Below are 21,535 nucleotides of genomic sequence, written 5' to 3'. Positions count from 1 at the left end.
ACCTGTTTAACTGTTGGTGGTTTTATGGTCAAACCTAAATTGTGACATTTGTCCTCAGCTTTAATTTGTCCTTCAGCTCTGTGTTGCTGTTGTAAATTGTTGCAGACAGATGGATGTAAGAAAACTGTGCAAATCACTAATCACAGCGGGAAGGACGGAGAGAAAGCTTGAGCTGTGTGGGAAGTGAAGTAGATTTATTTCGCTCTTCATTATTTAGCCGTAGAGGGCACAAAACTGATCATCCGAGCTTCATCCTGTCAGTCATCATTATTGATTTTGGTTGAAGATCATTGACTTTTTTTTTTTAACTGTTTTTTTGTTTGTCATTCTTTCCACGGCCTTGTCATGCGTCTCAATCACATATGGAAGTCTTGATCAATAATGGGAGACTTGGTTGATGTCTTTCCTTACGAGACTCTCCATGTTGATATATTCCTGTGTGCTGGAGAAAGCCGATGAAGAAACTATATCCAACAGTAACAATAGAAGCCACATGCTTCTGACCTACTTGGAGAACTGTGAAATGTTCTTCTTCCAACAAACTGTTTTGCACTATTCTCAGTCTCCTTGAGAGTCAAAGGTACTTATGTGTTGATTAAGGTGCTGGCGAATGAGCACATTGTGAATGAGACAAAGCTGCATATGGTAATTAGAGTTAGATGTAGGGCTTTTATTATGGCCTCTGAGAAACTTTAAATCGATGTGAAATGTTTTCCAGACATTTTGTCAAAACGCCTATCTGCGATCGATGCTGTTATGGGCCCGCACCTGTAACTAATTCCAAATCAATATGTTTTAAAATTCAGAGGAACCCAGAACGAGTCAAATTACGCTCTGAAGAAAACACAGGAAAAGCTCTGCACCTTGAAAGTGCTCTCAGCTTCATGACTGACAGTTACAACCAGAAACCTCATAAATCTTTACACGTGAAAAAGGATGAGGTTCCTCATATTGATCAAGCTGATTTGGTAAATATGTCTCAACCATTTTGAAGTCGACTTTGAGCATGAGAGATTTGGAAGCTCATAAGGAGAAGCATTTACTCCTCACTGCAGCATGATCAGTAGATCTAACTGCACTATTTGAGATATATAACTTCTATCCACATTAATGCCTGCATTATGCATTCATGCATGTGGATTGAAGACAGATCATTTGCCTATACGAGGATGCTCTAAGAGGAATTGCAGCCATTGGTATTTAGAGGATTGTGAGGATATGGGAACCATTTAAGTCCATTGAAAGAGGTTGAGGGTGTCTAACAAGCCCCTGCAGCTATGACTCATTAGCGCACGTGCTCTGCCCAATGATCGATGTTAATTTATGTCCACTGCAGTCAGCTATCCACTTTCACTTTCAAGCTAATCAACTTTATTTCGTCTCCTCGCAAACACATGTCCTCTTTGTTCATTTAGCATTCAAAGTCAGACTTGGGCACTTGATTGCACTTGCAGCCAGACAGTAGCTGTTGTGCATGGTGCGGAAATGCAGAGGCCACAATCCTGTAAGGTATAAAGGAGAGGGAGCTGGCACTGCTCCCCTGTCAGATAGCACAACTCTATTTTAATGATGCATAGGTCCTTGGCATCCTTGGGGAGGATGTGTTCCTTGGTCACAGTCCAGAAATTTAAAGTAGTTGCTTGTGATTCCCATGATTAATTTATATACCCTAGAAAAAATACAATGGTAATAATTCTTGTGCCCAGTGGATGGTGGTCGCAGGTGTCGGAAATACCAAATGGGATGAGGCCAAGCTAATGGTGCCTGGAAGGGAAACTATCTGTCAGGGATAATCCCTAATACTGTAACACCCGGCTTAGATAATGTGCTCGCCCTGCCTGTCTCACTAGGCTGTGATATTGAGATAGCTGTGGAGAAATGATTAAACGGGGTATGGACATTGACTCGGATATATGTACATATCCAGAGTGAAGTTTTGCCTGGTTTAATGTTAAGTGATGATGAGCTTGCCACCCTGGAATAGCCAAACTACGCAAAGAAAAAAAAAGAAGGTGGAGGGTGTCCTGTGAACTCTGGTGAGTCCTGTTCTGCTCCATTACGCTCTGAGTAACTGGTTAATCACGTGACTGCAGAAATTAACTTCAGCAGCCTGGGAAGAGGTAATTAATCCTTCTTTTTTTTCTGCTCTTTTAAAATGATAAATGTGACATTCAGCACTGCACAGAGCACAACAACATCAACCTGGCACCACCTACTCATGGCTCACAGTGTCAACACTCAAAACAGCTTGGCTCATTGTGGAGATTATTAAATAAACTAATATTCAATTTAAAATACATCTTATCTGCACAGGCTTCAGCTTCATCACAAAAGGTGTCAGAATGTAAATTGCCAGATGAGCCTCCTGATCTCAGGTTACAGTGCATCTTATCCAGTCAGCCACAAGGGAGCACAAACACAGCCGCAGCTCAGGTTGCAGCCTGCTGCTCATTGTGTTTAAGGGCATAATACACATCGACTAAGAGAAGGGGGAGGATTTTGAACACACAGTCAACCTCACATGACATTTTGGAGTGGAATGATCTTAGATGCACAAATACAGAAGATACAAAGAGCCTTGGTGGTCTTTAGTTAACTTGTGCTTTCATGGGAGAGAGTTGGGTCAGGATTTATGATGAGCATACAAGCTCTATATTTCATTTTCACTTTTCAGAAGCCAAGGGTTACACGTTTTAAGCGCTCTCCTTTAAGTCTTAGATGTTGGCAGCGTAAATGCTTTCTCCTAGAAAATGGCTGATATGACCTTATTGCAGATGCAGTTTATCAGTTTCGACACGTGCCGGACGAAAGTTAACAGGAAACAGCAGATCAGCCCGACAAGAGATATGTTCAGACAGTTTCTCTCTACCATGGTGGGTCCACCAGAGCACACTGACTTTATGTGCTATGGTGTAAACTACGACAGAGTATTAGTGCCACACGCAGAAAAACAAATATCGCAGCAATAAAGTTGTAATTGAGAATAAAGTTATAATACAGCAACGTAAGTCATAATTGAAAGGAATGTCGTAATATTAAGTGAACAAAGTTGTAATTTAGTGAGAAAAGAACATTATGAGAATAAAGTTTCAATTTTATGAGAGTTAAGTCCTCAAAAGGGGCAACTTCCACCAAGTCCATGGGTTTCTTTCTTCAGAGTAGAACATTTCTGTCAGAATCTTTTTAATGTCCTGATACTTAGGATAATGTTTGCTGATGAAGATTTAAGTATTTTGTTATTTGTGAACCTAATTCTAAAGAATAATTTAACAACATGCTCTATTTCTAATTTCTAATGCAGGCAACAGGATGATCTTTTGATATCCCCCCTCTGAAATGACACAAAGACTATTACTTTATTGTTATGTTACAACTTTATTCCGAAAATCTCCAATTTTTTAAGTGGCCTGATAGTCACAGCTTCTTCTTTTTTAGCTTGACACACCTCATTCACAATTTAAACCCAGTGTCCACATTGGATGAGGGTCCAGACTGTGGTGTAGAGCCACAGAAACTGATGGCTCAGTAAACTGCCAGTACACAGAAACATCTTTTATTTATTCAACTGATCAACACTCCACATTAAACCTTCTAAATCCCCAGGTGGGCTTGTGAGCATGGTGAGGTGCTATTCTACTGATAGTAATTGTATTATTTATATCATTATGTCTGACACACATTTTACCTTAATCACTTTAGCTCCACAAACTTAAAATACTGGATGGTTTACCTTGCTCAGGCCCAACCCTGCAGTACACATAACATATAATGTTAAGAAGTTCATCATAGCACACTGCATGTAATCGATGAACCCCATAAAAAACAATCAATCTAGAATTAATAGAGCAGAACACGTGCGTATATCTGCCCCACACACACATTTCAAAGAAGAGGAGATCACACTATATGCTCTGACTGCTCCTGTACCTGGAAAAACAGCAACGGTCGCATTCATTTATAGCATGTAATAAATAAAACAGCCCAACAGACAAGCATGTTTCCCACTGATGGAGTACTCACTGAGTAAGTGGAGTCAGCTCGCTATTCCACAGCAGCAAAGACACAATCAACCCTTTGGCCAGCTAAGAGAGAGAGAGAAGGAGAGAAATGAAAAGAAGATCAAAACAGAGTTAAGGTTTTCTGTATAGCAGAGGGGATATAATCTGCAAGATGCACCAGGATTTGTGTTGCCCCTTCACCTTTCCATGAGAGGAAAGCATAGTGTAGGTGTCAGGACGTACGGATGGATGTTAATCCTATAACAGTCTACAATATATATATATATATATATATATATGTATGAGAATTATGAGTTCACTGCTGGCAACAATGTAACAGTATTTGTTTATGGGCTTATTCAATCAGCATTAAATGATTAAACAGACTCCCTGCGTCTTTGTTTGAACAGACACTACTGTGGCATAATTTATCTGAATCATTCCTACATTATAATCATAAAATATATATTTACATTATAAATATAGTAGAAACAGTATATAGTAAATATGCTAACATATCAGTTACCCAGGCACAGATATGTCACTAAAACATATGATAAGCAGAGTTTAGGATACATTTTAAATATTGTTTATGCCCCTATCCTCCTATATTGTACTTCTAATGTAAAATGAGGAGAGAAGCTAACAAAGGTGTAGCTTTCCTATAACAGGAAGCTACACTGAGCAGCTGCGCCTCCAAATAAGACCATCCATTCAAAGGTTAAAGCCTAACATTATATGGGACATAGGAACAAATATTAGCCCCACTTCTCTGAATATGGGAATACATGTCCACAAGTGATGACATATTATCAGGAGAAAAAAAGCAGATATCCCAAATATGTAGTTCTAGACACACACCAAAACTAATCATAATGACCTAGATGTCTACACTGGCACCGTTGAGGCCTCAGTGTAATTTGGTTTCCAGCAAGACCAACCTCAGCACAGCTATCTCAAGAAGACCGGTTGACTCTGCAGGTGTATATAGAACCAGCCCAGCTTGCCCTGGCTACAATAAAGGAAACACTTTATATTCTGCAGTTGCCCAGCTATGAATACAGAGTATCTTCATGCAGCCGTTGTGAACATCAGAGGGGAAACTTGTCTTTTCTTTGAGAAAAGCAAATGGCAAACATTTTTACACCAAGGAAAAATAGGTAACATATCCTAGGTATTATGCAAGAACTGTGCTTGAGGAAAACACGAACCTTGCTATAAACAGCCTCCTTTGGGAACTTCTTTGGGAGAGGGGAAACTTTTCAACAAGGGGGAATGTATTGAAATTCAAGACTAAGTTCATTCAAAATTTTAACATGCACACCCATGTTCTGCATAAGCAAATGTTCAGTTGGTGCTGTCCTCATTATGTTGAATTATTCAGGCAGGCCAGACCCAGTTTGTCAAATTTGGAAACTACACTGACTTGATTGTTGATGACTTTTCATGCGCCTGCAGTTTTCAGTTCCTCAAACACGGCTTTATGTTTTTCGGCTGGTTAATATTTTATGTCATTGACGCTCCAGGAATCCATAAATAGGACAAAAGTTGCAATGACAAACTCTGAGCATTTCAGCTCATTGTTTTGGTTTTTATGGCAGATTTTTGGTATGCTTCCTCACACAGGTCCCAACAACCCTCAAGCAAACACCTGTTTTCAGCAAATATTCTCGGCGAGACCTAACTTTACACTATCACCTCCAAACAAACAGGAAAGGCCAGGAACTAGAAATGCAGCAGCTAAAGGCCTACATTATTTGAGGAGATGATGATGACGACTCAAACCAGGCTAATATGCAGGCAAAAGTCAGAGTTACATTTTTCAGATGGACAGAAATACAACTCTATCAACAACATACAAATGACTTGCATTAATGGAGTGAGAGTAAAGTTTTGTCTCTCTCATCCATACAGAGTAGTGCAGTCTCAGCCACATAGATCATTCAGTCGATGCACCGATCAGATAACCACTATAACAGCATGTTCCTGTCTCTTTATGTGTGAACAGAAGAACAATGGTTAATTTGTGGGCATCCAGACTGGCAACAGCCCAGTATTGGTGAGGATTTGTCGTTTTAACTACGAGTGATGAAAATGAAATATAATCCAGAACTTCCAGTCTGACATTCAAACTGTGCACAATGCTTTATTGCCACTAGTCATTTATTGACAACAACCAGTAACCAAAATGAAACATGACTATTTTATTGGATAAATTCTTTAACATTATTTATTTCCAGGCAGTGCTCTTACATACTGTAATGTCTTCATGCTATCCTACTTTCTTTCAGAGCACCCAGCTTCTATGCACAGGTTTCTCAACCCTGTTAAGAGTTGAAGGGACTGCGTGAAATATAATACATTAGAAAGGCTGTGTGAGTCACATTCACACAGTAGGTCTATATTAAGCACTTCTCTATCACATCCAATTCACACGCTGCCAGCAGAGCCATATGTGGCAATTCAGGGTTCAGTATCTGGCCCAAAGACATTTCAACATGCGAACCGGAGGAACCGTGGATCGAACCACTGATCTTCTGAGCAGTGTGCGACATGCTCTACCTGCAGAGCCACAGACCCCCCACATCCACGTATGGGGAAGCAGATGTTTGCATGAGGGAACAGCAACAAGACACAACATATGCATTTCGTTTAAGTGTAAATGTTGTTTTTTTTTAATTATTGTCTTCCTACACATCACTTTGTGTTGTCTAGATTAAGTCACTTTTCATTTGAAATGGAATGAGAGTTAAATAAGTAAAGGGTGGAGTAAGGGAAAGAAATGAAATAATCAATGAAGCTTTCACATAAATTAATTAGAGCTGACAAAGTTGACTTTAAAGCTGTTGCACGCTGTTTATTTAACAGGGATCAATCACATTAATTCCCTCTTCTCCTGGTTGGGTCTACCAAGTTGCATTAGAGTCTTTGTGTCTAACGAGGGGACTACAGAGAGATGGGATGGGAAGGCTGAACCATAACCCAGAAAACTTTCTGAATAACAAATGTGATAAAAAGTAGGATACCCTACCAAGAACATTTCTTTCCTTGTAACAGAAGCACAAGGTCTTCAGCTTCACACCTGAAAAACACTAATGATACTTAGCATTCTTCACCAGACATCTGCTGTGTGTTAGGTCCTTGCCTACGAGTATAACACAGCTGAGAATATCAAATAAAGTGTATTTGGTCTCATTTTAACTCAGATTGTGGAAACAGTGTGATTCTAGCAGGAGCGCAGTGTGATTAGTTTTCAGCTCGGGAGTTTCACACCCCAGACCAGCTCACTTCACTTCACTGCCTTCACATACTGAATACAAGGCACTCTTTTTAAAAACCATTATTTTTTAATTGTATTTATCTTTGTTAGTACAGCTATACAACACTGACACATGGATATACGTGTTGCACTGTTCTCTGCATCTGTTCACACCATCGTCTCTTTTTTCACTTGCATGAAGTTAACATTAATGAATGCCTGAGCAGTGCAGCAGTCTATGAAACACAAAGTCAAATAAAAACATCAATATATGTGCATTTTTCCACCCTCCCTACAAAAGGCTTTGCATGGTACCATTTACTATAATTTTTTTTTATATCATACATGTTATGTGGGAATGTAACCAGCACCACACCTGTCTCATCCCCATCAACTCCTGGCACTCAGACTGTACCTTCACTGGGCTGCGAGCTTGTTTTCCAAACAAGCTGCTGAATTCGGCACATTTGGCACGTGAGCTTGTAAAGCTTTTTATTTTAACTCTGGTCTTTTCAGCTCGTGGCTCCATCGTGTTTTTTTAATCTCCTCTTCTTCACTCACATCCCCTCATATCACATCTATGGTTGTAATCTAAATGACGCATGATGTCCAATATCATTACACTTCACACAGCATGTATGGGTCTAAGCAGAGTGTGCCATGGTTAAGTTATAATCGACTGCTTAAAGCTGTTGTGAGATCCTCTATCTATAAAACTGTTGTGTTGAGATCAGCTTTTGCAACCCAACAACCAGCCCACGAGGAATCCTCCCGTAACCCCCAGTCAGCTACTGTAATCCTAAATCCAGAATGTCATTAAATATTCACCAAACTCTTCCAACCAATCTCAATCACCAAAACAACCCTGATCATTATGGAGATTAAACCTATGGCAGAGTCAGGATGAAAATACATTTGTTCCATTCATTGTTGTAAACATGGTTTGTCTGCTAGGAAAAAAAGGGTTTGCTTTGAATTGGAGGAAAACTGAGAAAAAATGAGTAGTTATATGAAGATTTTAATTTCCTCAGCAGAAAATGACCCAGCACAAGCACCAGCATAAAAACAAATTAGTAAATACAGGATGAAAAGGATGAATCAAGGACGATTCAGATTACTTTTTCAGTTAATCAAGTAAAGATAAATATTAAAATGTTTCGTTTTTGTGCTGATCTGTGGGTTATTATCCTTTGATAATGACTGTGAATGAGCACACATTTAAAATATGAATTAGAATACATTACTCTGACATCATTTGTTTGTGTCTTTCCTTGTGTCAAGAAGTATCTGAGGACACTTCTATATTAGTCACCTTGAAGATTGAGATGATAATTCTTCAGTACCTCGGTATAATTCTTTGGGAAATCATTTTGAAACAGTGTCATGTGTGTTTGAATGTTCCAGATCTTTCTCTACCTCTACACGCACTGAACATTTATTTCAGGCCCCTCTGGAAACCTCACTAAGTGCTCACAGCAAGAGAGTCACATTACAACAGCTGTACAGATTATGAATGATAGGGAAACTCTCCTCACACACATGAAAGGGCCTTGAATGAATAATTCATCGTTTCAAATTTCATCCTTCCAAATATCCAACTGTGTCGCATCAGGCCTGTCCTCTCCAGCCGATTGCTCACAGTGATATAAAGTAATGCATTTGCTGGTCTGAGATCTGCAGTCCATTTGTTGCAAAGACCAGACTCTTAAATTATTTGGAAAATGATGAAGGGGAAACAAAGAAGAAAAAATAAAGTTATCTGCTACTTGCCGAAGAAGATCTTTAATGGTCTAAGTTACCAATCATAATAAGTATGAAATCACAATTATAAATCTATTACACAAATATTTGACTCACTGTTCTTACTGCGTAGCTTGAAGGAATAAAAACACCCACAATAAACCGTGTCAGCAGCCGTCTATCCGGAGCTGCTTGTGAGACACAGTAACATTGTTATACTCTGGCCTAATATGCAACATTTGACCTGTGCTTGCATTATCTGCACAAACACCAACCTCCCTGAGGAACTTGTGCATTCATATTTGGATTTTAATATTTATGGTAGAAATAAATCACCGCTTTTAGGTGGCAAAGCAGAGTTGGTAAATTTATGTAGTAATCTAAGAAGTTCTCAGCTGTGTAATAAAACAAATGAGACTTCCATGTCTCTTGTAAACCCCAGTCAGTGATTTCTGTGTCTCAGAGCACCCTCTGATAACCCCAGGCACCAGGCATGAGTGTGTTGTATTCTGCGTTTCCGATGTTTTCCCCCCTTTTACTATGAGTGTACATTTTGTTATTGTTGATTTAGTGGTTTCAACAACTTGTGTTGTTCTCTTTTTGTTATAAAACTGATTTATACACAAGCCCAGGAAACACAATGGCAAACACACTCAAACAAGACCAAGTTATGTGTTTGAAACCATGACTTATCATTAACTTTAGAGCTGCATGAATTAATTTCTTCAGAGTAACATTGTATCAAATGAATATTCCCCTCAGGAGGTGGTGGAGATCAAAACAGAGTAAAAACAAGAGTGAATACTGGACATGAGCTCCATTCACTCTATGTTATTTACACCTTACCTACAGCAGCTACATGTGTACACTTTATACATAAATCATAGGTCACGCTCCTGCTGACATGAACCTCCTCAACAACCCGACTACATGTGCCTACAGAGATGCCACAGGCTGGTTGTGTTTTTAGTAAGATGGAAAAAGCTCAGTTGTCTTTAACTTCTCTGTTACATGCACAACAATGGATTACCACATGAGAAAAGGGGCCGGGAAACAATGGGGGCGATTGGCCTTAAAATGTAATGGTAGGCTATTTTTGTATCTGCTGATAGAAAAGGGGAATATGATGTGAGAATTTAAACAAATATAACTTCCTGGCTCCTCCTCCCCTTTCCACTAAGCGCTGTTGTCCACGAACAGTGATTGGCAGTCCATCAGACACGCCTCCTGGCTCTGATTGGTGGTTTAGAAATGGGAGTGTTGGTCTCTTCTGGGTTGCATCACAAGCTGCAGTTGGAGCCCGATTTTTCCAATGTTGCTTACCTCATGTTCAACTGTCAGATCACAGTCAGAGTTTTAGCAAATAGGACAAAAAAGTTATTTTTGTAAATGTTTCCTGCCACACCCTTAAGTATTTTTGACCTTGAAATATTGAATTAAATGTTACTTTGAAACTGTTGTAATGTAACCATCGCATTAGGACGAGCACCTGCGAGGGAGAGCAGTCCTTCTCACATATGGCCAGAATAAAAAATGAATGAAGGACCAGGATGACGCAGCAACAACAGAGTGTGCTGTTACTCATGACCATTGAATCAGAACTCTGGGAGTTAGACTTTGACAACTTGATCAATGACTTCTCTTCCCAGACGGCCAGAAGAAATCTGGTGCTACGTGGATATTTGTCACTGCAATTTTTTGTGTTGCTGCATGTGGCTCTGTGCTATATTTGATGTTACTTTGTGTAAACTCCTAAACATACTTAGTCATTTGACATGTATTAAATGCAAATATAATTGTTAAGTGATATATGCTGTGTGGTCATATGAGGTTCTGTATGGCTCACGCAGTGTGCATGTGTGGGTAGTGGTCTGAGGTGAGTTTGTGTCAAGAGGTCATGATGATTCGTACATGAACACATAGCAACCCCAAAATCTTCTGCTCCCTCTCTCAAGTTATGTTGCTTGACTCCCATAAACAAGGTAAACTTTCCCAACATCACTTATAACACACGTAAATAGAAATGGTCTGTTTTTATATTGAGCTTTTCTATTCTTGATAACCACTGAAACCTCTTGACAGTACAGTTTTGCCATTCACCCACAATCATACAGTGCATCTATTTGAAGCATTTCCTCTCTCACACATGAATCACACACTGCCGACACAGCCATCAGGGGCACTTTTTGGGGTTCATTGTCTTGCCCAAGGACACTACGGAGAATCGGGGAGACTGGGATTGACCCACAGGCCTCCTGGTTAGTGCAAACAAAACAATCAAAAACAACAGCAGTCGTATCTTCACAGCCTCTGTGTTGACAATGATCAAAGATTGACATTCACCACCTGACCAGGAACATGAATCCATGTGAATGATAACACCTCAGCCTGTCCTCTTCGCTCTGCAACGTCCAATTGGCTTGCTGCTCCCTCACTGCGGGGGCAACTAGCCATTCAACAATATCAGGACTGTTTGCTGTCCTGGCTCCTAAATGGTGGAACGAGCTCTCCATTAACATCAGGACAGCAGACAGTCTACACATCTTCCACCGCAGACTAACGACACATCTCTTCCGACTACACTTTGGTTAAGAAGATGGTCTAATAACCATTGCCAAGAAAACTAAAGTATTATGTTCTGTCTCAATTATATATTGCACTTACATGTAGCACTTCGAGTTTGGCTTTTTGAAGCTAATGTACTTACTTGCTGTTCTGGGTTTGAACACTCCTGGTTGAATGCACTTTTAAGTCACTTTGCATAAAAGCATCAACTGAAATGTAATAGATGTCAAATGAAGCAACTGCTTAGCAACAAGTTCACCACATCAGCCTAAAAATGTGTCTATTTGTGTTGATCTGTGCTGAACTGGCGGTGAAAACAAATTTCCCACAGGGACAAAAAAGTCTAAAGTCTATAACACACCGCTGTTGTTGATTACAGCTTGATCCTCGGCCCTGTAATCACCAAAAACATGAAAATGCTTTGATGTCTAATGCCACATTATGTTGATTATGAGGCTTCTCTTACATTTCCATGAGACTGACCATCAGCGAGTTGATAACAAAAAATCCTACCCTGCATCTCTCTGGCTGACTGACGAGGAAATTGTAAATCCAAGGACGTCTTGGTTATTTAAAGACTACTTTGCGGCTGAATTGCATCACATTTACTGTTTTATAAGTCAAGCAATCAGAGGAGGACGATGGAATAACAATGTCACAAAAACCAATCAGCCCAACTTTGTTTCCTGGGTAAGCACAGAAAAATCAAAAATGAAGAGTGGCTTTTGGAGCATATTTGTTCTGTGTGAAAGAAAAAAAAAAGATAATAATAAATAAGTCCAGAAGAAAAAGCGTCCACTGAAGATTACAGTGCTCACTGCGATGACAGCCCTGTGCGTGACACAAAAAAACTAGCAAAACTAATTCTGCAAAGAAAAGAAAAAAGGTTCAATCATAAATTGCTGCTGCTGTAACATCCGCATCATCACAACATACAGTATCCTCACAGCTTCTCTGGCTTCTGTCGACACTCTCTGCTCATCTTGCTGGCTGGGCAATTGTAGCTGTCAGTCACCTGAGTAATGTGGAAGACAGCCGTGGTATTTCAAACGAGGGAGAGGGACTTTATCATCTCTCCTCTGGTAGGTCACGCGGCCAATGACTAATTGTGTTAAAGGTGGGTAATAAACTGTGACTGTCTTTCTTGACAAGGTTTTGACTGAGCATCGCCATAGAAGAAAATCAGGTTCATGGCTGTCTGATTACCCCCCCCTACCTTGACATCCTGGGGCTGACTGAGCCTACAAGGAGCTTGCTCGGGCTACAACCCTCACAGCGAGGAGACTGCATTGGAACATGCGGCACAACATAAGAAAGAGCCCCATAATACAGCTGCTGCATCAAAAATTCATGACATTTTGTTGCCTCCACGGTTGAAATCTCTTCAGCGGTTCCGGTGGCGGCGTCTTGGAAGAAGCTTGATGAAGAGACAAGTCTGCTCTCGGGTCTCAGGAGAGTCGAAATGTGCAGGGAGGATCTGTACACAGCAGCTTTGAGCTAACACACAGTAGATGATATGTTCTGTTTGTCTCGCGCGTACTCTTCAACAATGGCTCTTTCATGTGCACTTGCAGTGCATGGCTCGAATGGCCGCACGCCTATTAACTTGTTGAGAGAGAATGATTGTGATCGGAGAGATGAGAGCGCTGAACCTTTGTTAAACGCTCTTGTCTAAATTTAATTTGTGAGGATGAAGAGGTCTTCAAAGCTTCTTAACACAACAAAGACTGGTGGATTTGAGGGTCCACGAGATGGTCAACATCAATTGATAGCAATCCTCCTGCTTAACCCACCTCATCCACCCACCCACACACACAAACACACACTCTCAGCACCAGTCTGTGCAGAAATGAGCCGATCTTAAGCGTGAGGTGACATGAAAGAATGATTCAAATGAATAATGATACAGAGACAGTGTAGAATTCATAGAATGAAAATAATGAGTATTACTTACATGTTGTGTGTCTCTTTACAAATGATTATGAATGATGAGTGTTGGACTGCGTCATGCATAAATTGCTGCAGCTCAGTTTCAAGCTACAGTGTCATTCATTTGACATTGTATTAAAAGTGAAGGGAAAACACTGCATGCAAGCCAGAAATATGATTCTAAATGATCAGTAATTAATGCAGCAGTGCCTTTGTGCGCAGCAGACGGACTGAGCAGAATGTCTTATTCATTCGCTTCACATTTGTCAGCGTGAAATACGGAATCCAGCTCTTCACAAAAGATAAATTGGGAAAAGATGGATGTGTGTTGGGCAGTTGGCAGTTATTGAACAAAATACAATAAAACTTGTAATTGTTTGAATGACACTGCACACTTGTATGTATTTTTTTTTAGCTGTTAACTAAATTAAAAGTGTGTTCTTTGATGGAATATATAATTCATTATGGCTCATTTAATAACACATTAATAAAAAAAAAATCAGCATCAATGGGTTGAACATGGCTCATAATGATTGAGTGTTTCAAATCGTGTTGGACATTGCAGGGCCAGTGCTTATGTTGACTCGGCTGTTTGGGTCGTCTCTACGTCATGACATTTCTATTTGAAAACGTCTGGGGGGGGGGTGAGTACTTAGGCCAAAACTAAAGGGTTACCTTTGCCTTTAATGGGTTGATAAAAGGTTGTGGCCACAGAGACATGTCGCTCTGAATGAAGTTGTGGATTAATTTAACAGTACTGAACACTGTGATCGTGTTTGATGTTTAAAATGACTGCAGCAGTTTTAAACCTGTTTGTAACTACAGTGATAGTGAGGCTTAATTAGAGAGCTTAGAGCTAATGTTTGTTGTGTAGAAACCAGCGACAACAAAAAGATAAATAGCTGCTCATTGAGAGCTTGCAATGCAATTACACAGGACTTCTAAAACGAGTTCTGGTGAAGCTGCAGCCTCTGAGTCTGAGGAACACAACACAAAAGCTGCAGGGTCAATAAATCAGCCGCAGACAATAAAAACCTGTGTCTACTGTGGAGACTTTTGACCCGGGAGTGACTGATGATTATGTTTCGCATGCATTCAGAAGGAAGGGGTCATATTTTGATCAGCTTTATTCAAGCCAATACTTTTGTATATTATATTTGCCAGGATTGACCATTATCAAGGACTGGCTTAGGACATATAAAGTAGAGCATAGTGAAACATCTTTAAGGGTCATTTCTATAAAAGGTGAAGCTCTTACATGAGACAGATTTAAAAAGGGATGGTCAAAATTCATGTGACAGAGGTGAATATCCAGACCTTCAGCCCCCGGTATTACTCAAGTAAACTAGATCCTACGCCTTCCATAACACATCAAAATATCTCCTGTCATGAGACCTTCACTGACCTACACATCAGATTTTGAAACTCCACACGGCCGATTTGTGATGCAAGCTTTATGTGCAATCAAATGAAAAGACCAAGGTTATTTCCTTCTACATTAGAAGCTCCTCCAGAGCCAAAGAGGACATCATCTGCCAAATAGCACTCTTCATGTAAAGTGGACTCTATATGTAAAGTCTCCACTGTGTCCCATTAAAAAAAAAAACACCCTATCCATATAAATGTATCAAAAGTGCTATGAGGCCAAAAAAAATCTAATTTAACTTTCTTCCCCAAACCCTTAATGAGAAGTTAAGAGAGATAAGACTGAACTCTGATATTGATCCCAATGGGATATTAGGTAATGGAATTAGGTAATGGGGTACATTATTGTCTCGTTTTCATTACTAAGCAGTTGAATTGTGGTGCATGCAGGGGAGCAATTGTCTCTGCTGCTTCTTTCTCCTCCCCAATAATACAAAGTCAGTATAAGGTCAGAAAAGCAATGAGTTAAATATGCTGTCTGTTTGAGTTCCATGAAAAAAAACTATACCTGACAGCAACTCTGGTGAAAGGAAGTTGACAAAATGACACATACTGAAAATCTAACAACACTGACATGTGCACAAAGTGGGTATACAAATACCCGTGGAGGACACCTCTGGACCTGTTTTGAAAGCTGGGACATTTCAATTTCAGAATGCAAACGCCCTGGGACTTCTACAGCGAGGAGGTCATACACTGCAAAAGATCAAGAATGACCTCTCACAGAAAACAATATCTGCTCACTTTCAAACACTCAAAGACTCTATCATAATCTCAGCTGAGCATTTACTCAAACCAAAGAGACAGACGTGTCACATGTCACTGAGCGGTTGACTGGAATCTGTGTCAAAGAGAAAGCAAAAGGCACAAGAGATCATTTACATGTCATCCTTGAGATGTTTAATCACATCATTGATGTCTGTTGTTTTCTGTCTCATTCTGTAAGTAAGGAACTGGATGTATTTATCTTATTTTGATGTCTCTCGATACATTAAAGTTATGGACTGAAAATAGATCTAGTATTAAACCGAAAAATTAGATCTCATTTAATATCTTAAGCTTTCGCAAAAGTTTTTTTTTTTTTTCCATTCGGCTGATAAAAGGTTGATGCACTAAGAGACGAAACCTGTGACAAGATGCAATGGAAACAGACTTGAATAAATGAAGAGGTACATGAACTGAAAATGTCACTGAGGCTGATGAAAGCTGTCTGGAGGAGTTAATTCCATGAAACAAACATAAATGACCTATTTCTATCATGTTTTTTATATTGTTTTACATTCATTTCAAATATAAATTTTCATGTTGTCAGTTTGTTGTGTCTTGTTCCTCTGCAAAGTTCAATGGCAACAGCTTGGAAAAGTAGCAGCAGCAACAATCGTAATGGTAAAATAACATAGTTGATGGAGATGTGCATTAATTTGCTTTCTTTGTCATCTTATTTCAAAATTCAGTTAAACTTGCATTACATTCGCATAGTCAGTCACAACCTTGCTAGTGCAGCCAAATGCCTATGGTGGAGCAGCAAAGTCAGTGTTCTGACAGAACTTGATTACGAGCCATCTGATCGTCTGTCTGCACCGCTCCTGCTCTGCTGGGCCTGTTCCCAGCTACAATCCCCCTCAGTGCTGAAGTCTCACTAATTAACTGGGTGAATACAAATGTATGTTGCTTTAAATCGCAGACAGAAAATCTAGTAGGCTAAACTTCAATCTCTCTAATATACAAAATATTCAGAAAATGCTGGATTGTTCACCAGGATCTCTGCAGTCCCCTTTAACTCTGCCCTCTTGTGCAATACAAACTCCCCCCACCCTCAGTGGTATCAATTCATTTGGCTCTCACTGAGTCACAGCCTGAGATTATCAACCCAGTAGACTGGACACCCATTACTGCCAGGTCTCCGACTCCATTTAAACTATACAGCTGAGGTAGGGATACTCTGGCACTCTGAGAATAGCAGTACTATATAGACTGCATCTGGAACGAGAGTTGTGCAAACACAGGCATCTTAGTTCATTATTTAAGATCTGCAGCGACATTTGTCATTCATTGAAAACCTGGAATGCACTGGAAAAAATTGTTAAAGCTGTGCATGGTGGTTTTTGCAGCACAGATGCCCAAGTACACCCTGAGCATGGTGGTGTGCTGAAGGTTGCAGAAACATGTCCTTGCACTTGTGGGTGATTGGTCTATATTTGGTTAGCGGGCCACCTGGATCCTTCGTCAGACACTAACAAGCTGACTACCCGTCAATTAAACAGGGGACACTTATGCCAAGCAGTGAGAACGAAGGTGAGAGTTCGGCTTTACAAGAAAATTCTATCAATATCAACAATGAGTCTGCAAACACAATAGTATAATAGGAACTCACAGAGGCTTCATGATAATTATAGTTTGTTAAGCTGAATCTACAATATAATATATATATGTCTCCTGTTCCCCACCTTCTACTACTGCATTTAATGCTTATTTAAGTAAACACTCTGTTTAAAGGTTATGTATATATATATATATATATATATATATATTATATTCAATGCAACTAGATGATGCATCTCAAACCGAAGCAAATGCTTCACAGGCCACACCTCTCTCCCCCATCTCACCTTAACTCAAATACCCCTTTTTCTTCCTGTTCCTTCCTCCTAAAGCAAATTGTAACATTATTAATAAAAATGCCACACAAATAAAGTTTATTATTATACTATATTCTCAGCAAGGTGTTGTCAGTACAGGCCATGGTGACGTGAAGCCCAGTGAAAGTGGTCTCTAAATAAAGTAAGATGTCAAATAATCATGTCTCGAGAACATTGTGGGTAAGAAATCTTGACATTTCCTATTTCAACTTTGAGGAACTCTGAGTATGATTTTTTGGTTTGTTAGGAAGTTAGAATGTCAAAGTTTCTGGCATCTTTGGAATAGAGCATTGGTTGAAGAGTCACTAGTGTAATAATAAATGACCAAATCCTGATACATGTCACATACTGTATAATACATGGACTAAAAAACATTGACTCCAGAATATGGTCATATGCTCACACTCTAAAGTCTGACACTGACAAAATCTCCCTTTCTCCCACCAGCTTGACTTTTATATATGACCAAATTAGGTGTCAACTATATAAACAGAAGCATCACTATCTCAAATTGTGTTACAAACTCAATTCAGCACTGGTGATGACGTCAGCTCTGAATCCATTCAAAATCCATCCATCCATTATCTATACCGCTGATTCTTTAAGGGTCACAGGGCATCTGGAGCCAACCACAGCTGACATTGGGCATTGGGCAAGAGGCACGGTATATATATATATATATATATATATATACATATATGTGTCTATGTCTTTGGACAGTTGAAGGCAGCTGGAGAACCCAGAGAAAACTCAAGTAGAAATGCAAACTCCAAAAATAAAAAGAAACTAAGAACTTTCTTGCTGTGAGGCAATATTGCCAACTGCACAGGCATATGGTTTAGAAATGCAATTTCTAAATGCAGGAAAGTCAAATAAAGTAAAGTTTACTTTTGCCAATATCACAAACACATTACCTGATCTACAGGAGCAGTGGTTCTTATACCAGCATGTGTTAGTATAAGGGGAAGAAACACTTCTATGTGGCAAACACAGTGGGTCTACATGGGTAACACACTATAATTCCCATGCAATAATTATAAGAGTAAAGGTCATTTAAGTCATGCTACACATTCCATCATCCATTATACATGAGAATGTGGCTAGCTGTGCAGCTTCTGGCCCCTGCTGCTGCTGTGGATTGGAGATTAAGAACCAACCTTCCCTGAAAGCCCAGTGTTGGGATCTTGGGACACTTGCTCAGAACAATAGGTCTACACGAAACCCAGAAGCATGACTCAGGGTTTCTAGAAGTTCTGAAGCCACTAGTAACACAATTCTAAATCTAGCTAATCTCACCTGTGTGTTTGGCTTACGCTCAAACTTCACTGGATCTAATCAGTGGACAAAGCTCACCGGTATCCCCAGGAGTTCCCTGTGACATGGCTGAGACGTCATCCAGATGTTACGATCAGACCCGCTCTGCCCCTCTATCATACATCCATCCCAAATCAATTGCTCACAGCCTTCAATTGTCAGGGGCAATTTGGGGGCTCAGTATCTTGCCCAAGGACATGGGTGCACAGAATGAGAGAGACTGGAATCGACCCGCTGACTTCGGTTGAGAAATTCTAGGCAGCCGTTTGTGATCTTTTGTGCATCCCTCCTGTGCTAACAGGTGATTGTGACCATCAGTGCTCCAATTCAACTCTTCATCCCATATACACTCATTTTAAACTGTACTTACAGTTTGGTTAATAGTCTGATACCAGGGTGGTGCCCTGTAATTATGAACATCCATTCATAATTTTATGAAAATTTAATATCATCCCTAATAAATAATAAAATAAAATGAATCTGCTGGTAACCATCCCTCCCTTGAATTCTCTTTTCTGTCCAGAGAACCTGCAGCGATAATTTAAGATGCGGTTTACTCTACGTCTCAATTTGAGCCTCTACAGCTCCGACTGCAAAGCCTTTCACAATGGTGGCCTCAACATATTCTTCATGTTGCTGCCCCATTAGACAAGCTCGCCTCTTAATTGCAGTGGCACTATCGGGCACATACAGGGGAACTATGTTGCTGCAGTCAGCATTCCACAAGCCCCGTTCTCGCTCTCCCTGTCAGTGCTTTGACACCCTAGAAGACGCTTCCTGGGGAGACACCTTTAACATCCTCTCATCAATTTAATTGATAGCAAACTTGCCACTGGTGATCATTAACAGCTCTGACTGCAGGTGGCTCTGTGTTGAGCGTTTTCAACTCGTTTGTCATCCACAGAGCCTTTCTGTTTGGGTTAATCTTCTTACCTCAATTAATGGTAATGAATGCAGGATTTCCTCCAAAGCTGTCATTAATTGTGATATAATTTAATGGGGCAAAATTCATTCATATAAATAGCAATGAGGGAGACAAGAAAAAAGAGTGATACCACCATCTTTATAATAATAGATTGCTCTTTAACTTTGGGCAATTCACTGCAAAAGTAAACATTGTTTCTGTTTTGTACAATTTATCTGCATATGGCAACTACTGTGTAGTTATACTTAGGGAGAGGTTGTGTTTAAAAAAATGAGAAAAGCAGATTTTTCTTAGTCTGAAAAATGCAACATCTGGCCTTAAGGTCAGATGAGCTACACGCCTCAGCAATAACCAGACCTCCACAGCCTTACTTTTAGCCTCAATATTAAAAGGCCACACTATTCTGGACTGTAGGCTGCAGAATTATTAGTTATCAATACCCAGAAAAAAATGTTGGCTGAGCACTGCTGTGGAGGCAGAGTATCCATTTTAAATGATCATTTGACCTATCAGCAGGCCCTGCAGCGCTTATCAGGCGGCGGCGTCGTAAATCTACCAAGCCCTCTGACAGATGAAGCCGTCCTCGAGCCCTAACCTAACGTACCTTGAAGCTGCTTTTAGATCGTACAAGCACCCAAGCGAAGAGCAGATACTCAGCAGCTTGGCCTGGCCTTATACTGTATTAGCATTGTATCTGCTTAAGTTAAGCATACATTGGCTCGCTTCATTGGCTCAATGGTCAGTTTTATCTGAATGCCACGACCCATTCAGCAGTCCATCCATCATCCATGCCTATCTAACTCATCTTTCAAATACTCACTAGTATCAGACAACCTCTCCACAAAGTTCTGTGATCTAATGAAGCTTTAAAGAAAATGCTAGAGTCAAATTATTACCTAAGCAAAGAGAAGAGAGTTATATGCAGATGGCGGCTGTGGCTGACGATGTAGAGCGGTCATCCTCCAACCAGAAGGTCGGCGGCTTGAATCCCAGCCCATGCAAAGGTGGCCTTGGGCGAGATGCTGAACCCTGAATGGCCCCTCATAGATGTGGAATGCACTAATTGGATGTCGCTTTGGATAAAAGTGTCAGCTAAATAACATGTAAGGTTACAAACATATCAGAAGGGTCAAGACTGCAGTGATCAAGGACATCCACGGTCATAATATTCATTATTTGTGTTGTTTTTAAAAACACATTTTGCTACACATACTAACCTGAATTTGCCACAATATCACCAAATTGTCACCCACTGAGAGGCAGATAAAGCCATGTCAAGATGATTCCTGGGACACAAGAATACTGTGTGACAACCACAGACCAAGAGCCATCATTCACAAGAAGAAACATGCAGTCAGTGTGATTGACACGTGTCTGTGAGCAGGCTGCAGTTATGTAATTGATGAGGTTAATTACACACGTGGAAGCGTATAGTTGAGTGTGAAATGCATCTTCAAAGTAGTAGCTTTTATGTTTCTCAGCATTTGTATGCACCCTTTGTAAACATAGCTGTTGGGAGCAGCTATGGGGACATACACCCCTAATGACACATTCACCAAGGACATTATCAAAGGAGCTAGAAAATCATATCATTCTAAACTGGATGTGATACATCATCTCTGAGAGAAGAAGAGAGGGAGGGTATTTCAAAAACTCCTCAAATAAATATGACTGTGACATGAACACAAATAAAATAAATTATCTAACAGCAAGAAAAGGAGCACCAGGGTGAGTTTGCCTT

At 40.1% G+C, this 21,535-nt stretch overlaps 1 protein-coding gene across 3 annotated transcripts in view; it reads right to left on the bottom strand.

The window, feature by feature from the left end:
• LOC109629046 (contactin-4) overlaps positions 1-21,535 on the bottom strand; it is a 108,688-nt gene that overhangs the window by 49,936 nt on the left and 37,217 nt on the right. For all 3 annotated transcript variants that reach the window (XM_069512888.1, XM_069512884.1, XM_020086526.2), the window contains one exon: positions 4,021-4,082. The gene's annotated coding sequence lies outside the window, so the exon portion shown is untranslated. The remainder of the gene's footprint in view (positions 1-4,020; positions 4,083-21,535) is intronic.

This window comes from Paralichthys olivaceus, chromosome 2 (assembly GCF_024713975.1).
Source record: "Paralichthys olivaceus isolate ysfri-2021 chromosome 2, ASM2471397v2, whole genome shotgun sequence".
Lineage (NCBI taxonomy): Eukaryota > Metazoa > Chordata > Actinopteri > Pleuronectiformes > Paralichthyidae > Paralichthys > Paralichthys olivaceus.
The sequence above is the reverse complement of the archived record's forward strand: the minus strand, read 5'-3'. Positions and strand labels throughout refer to the sequence as shown.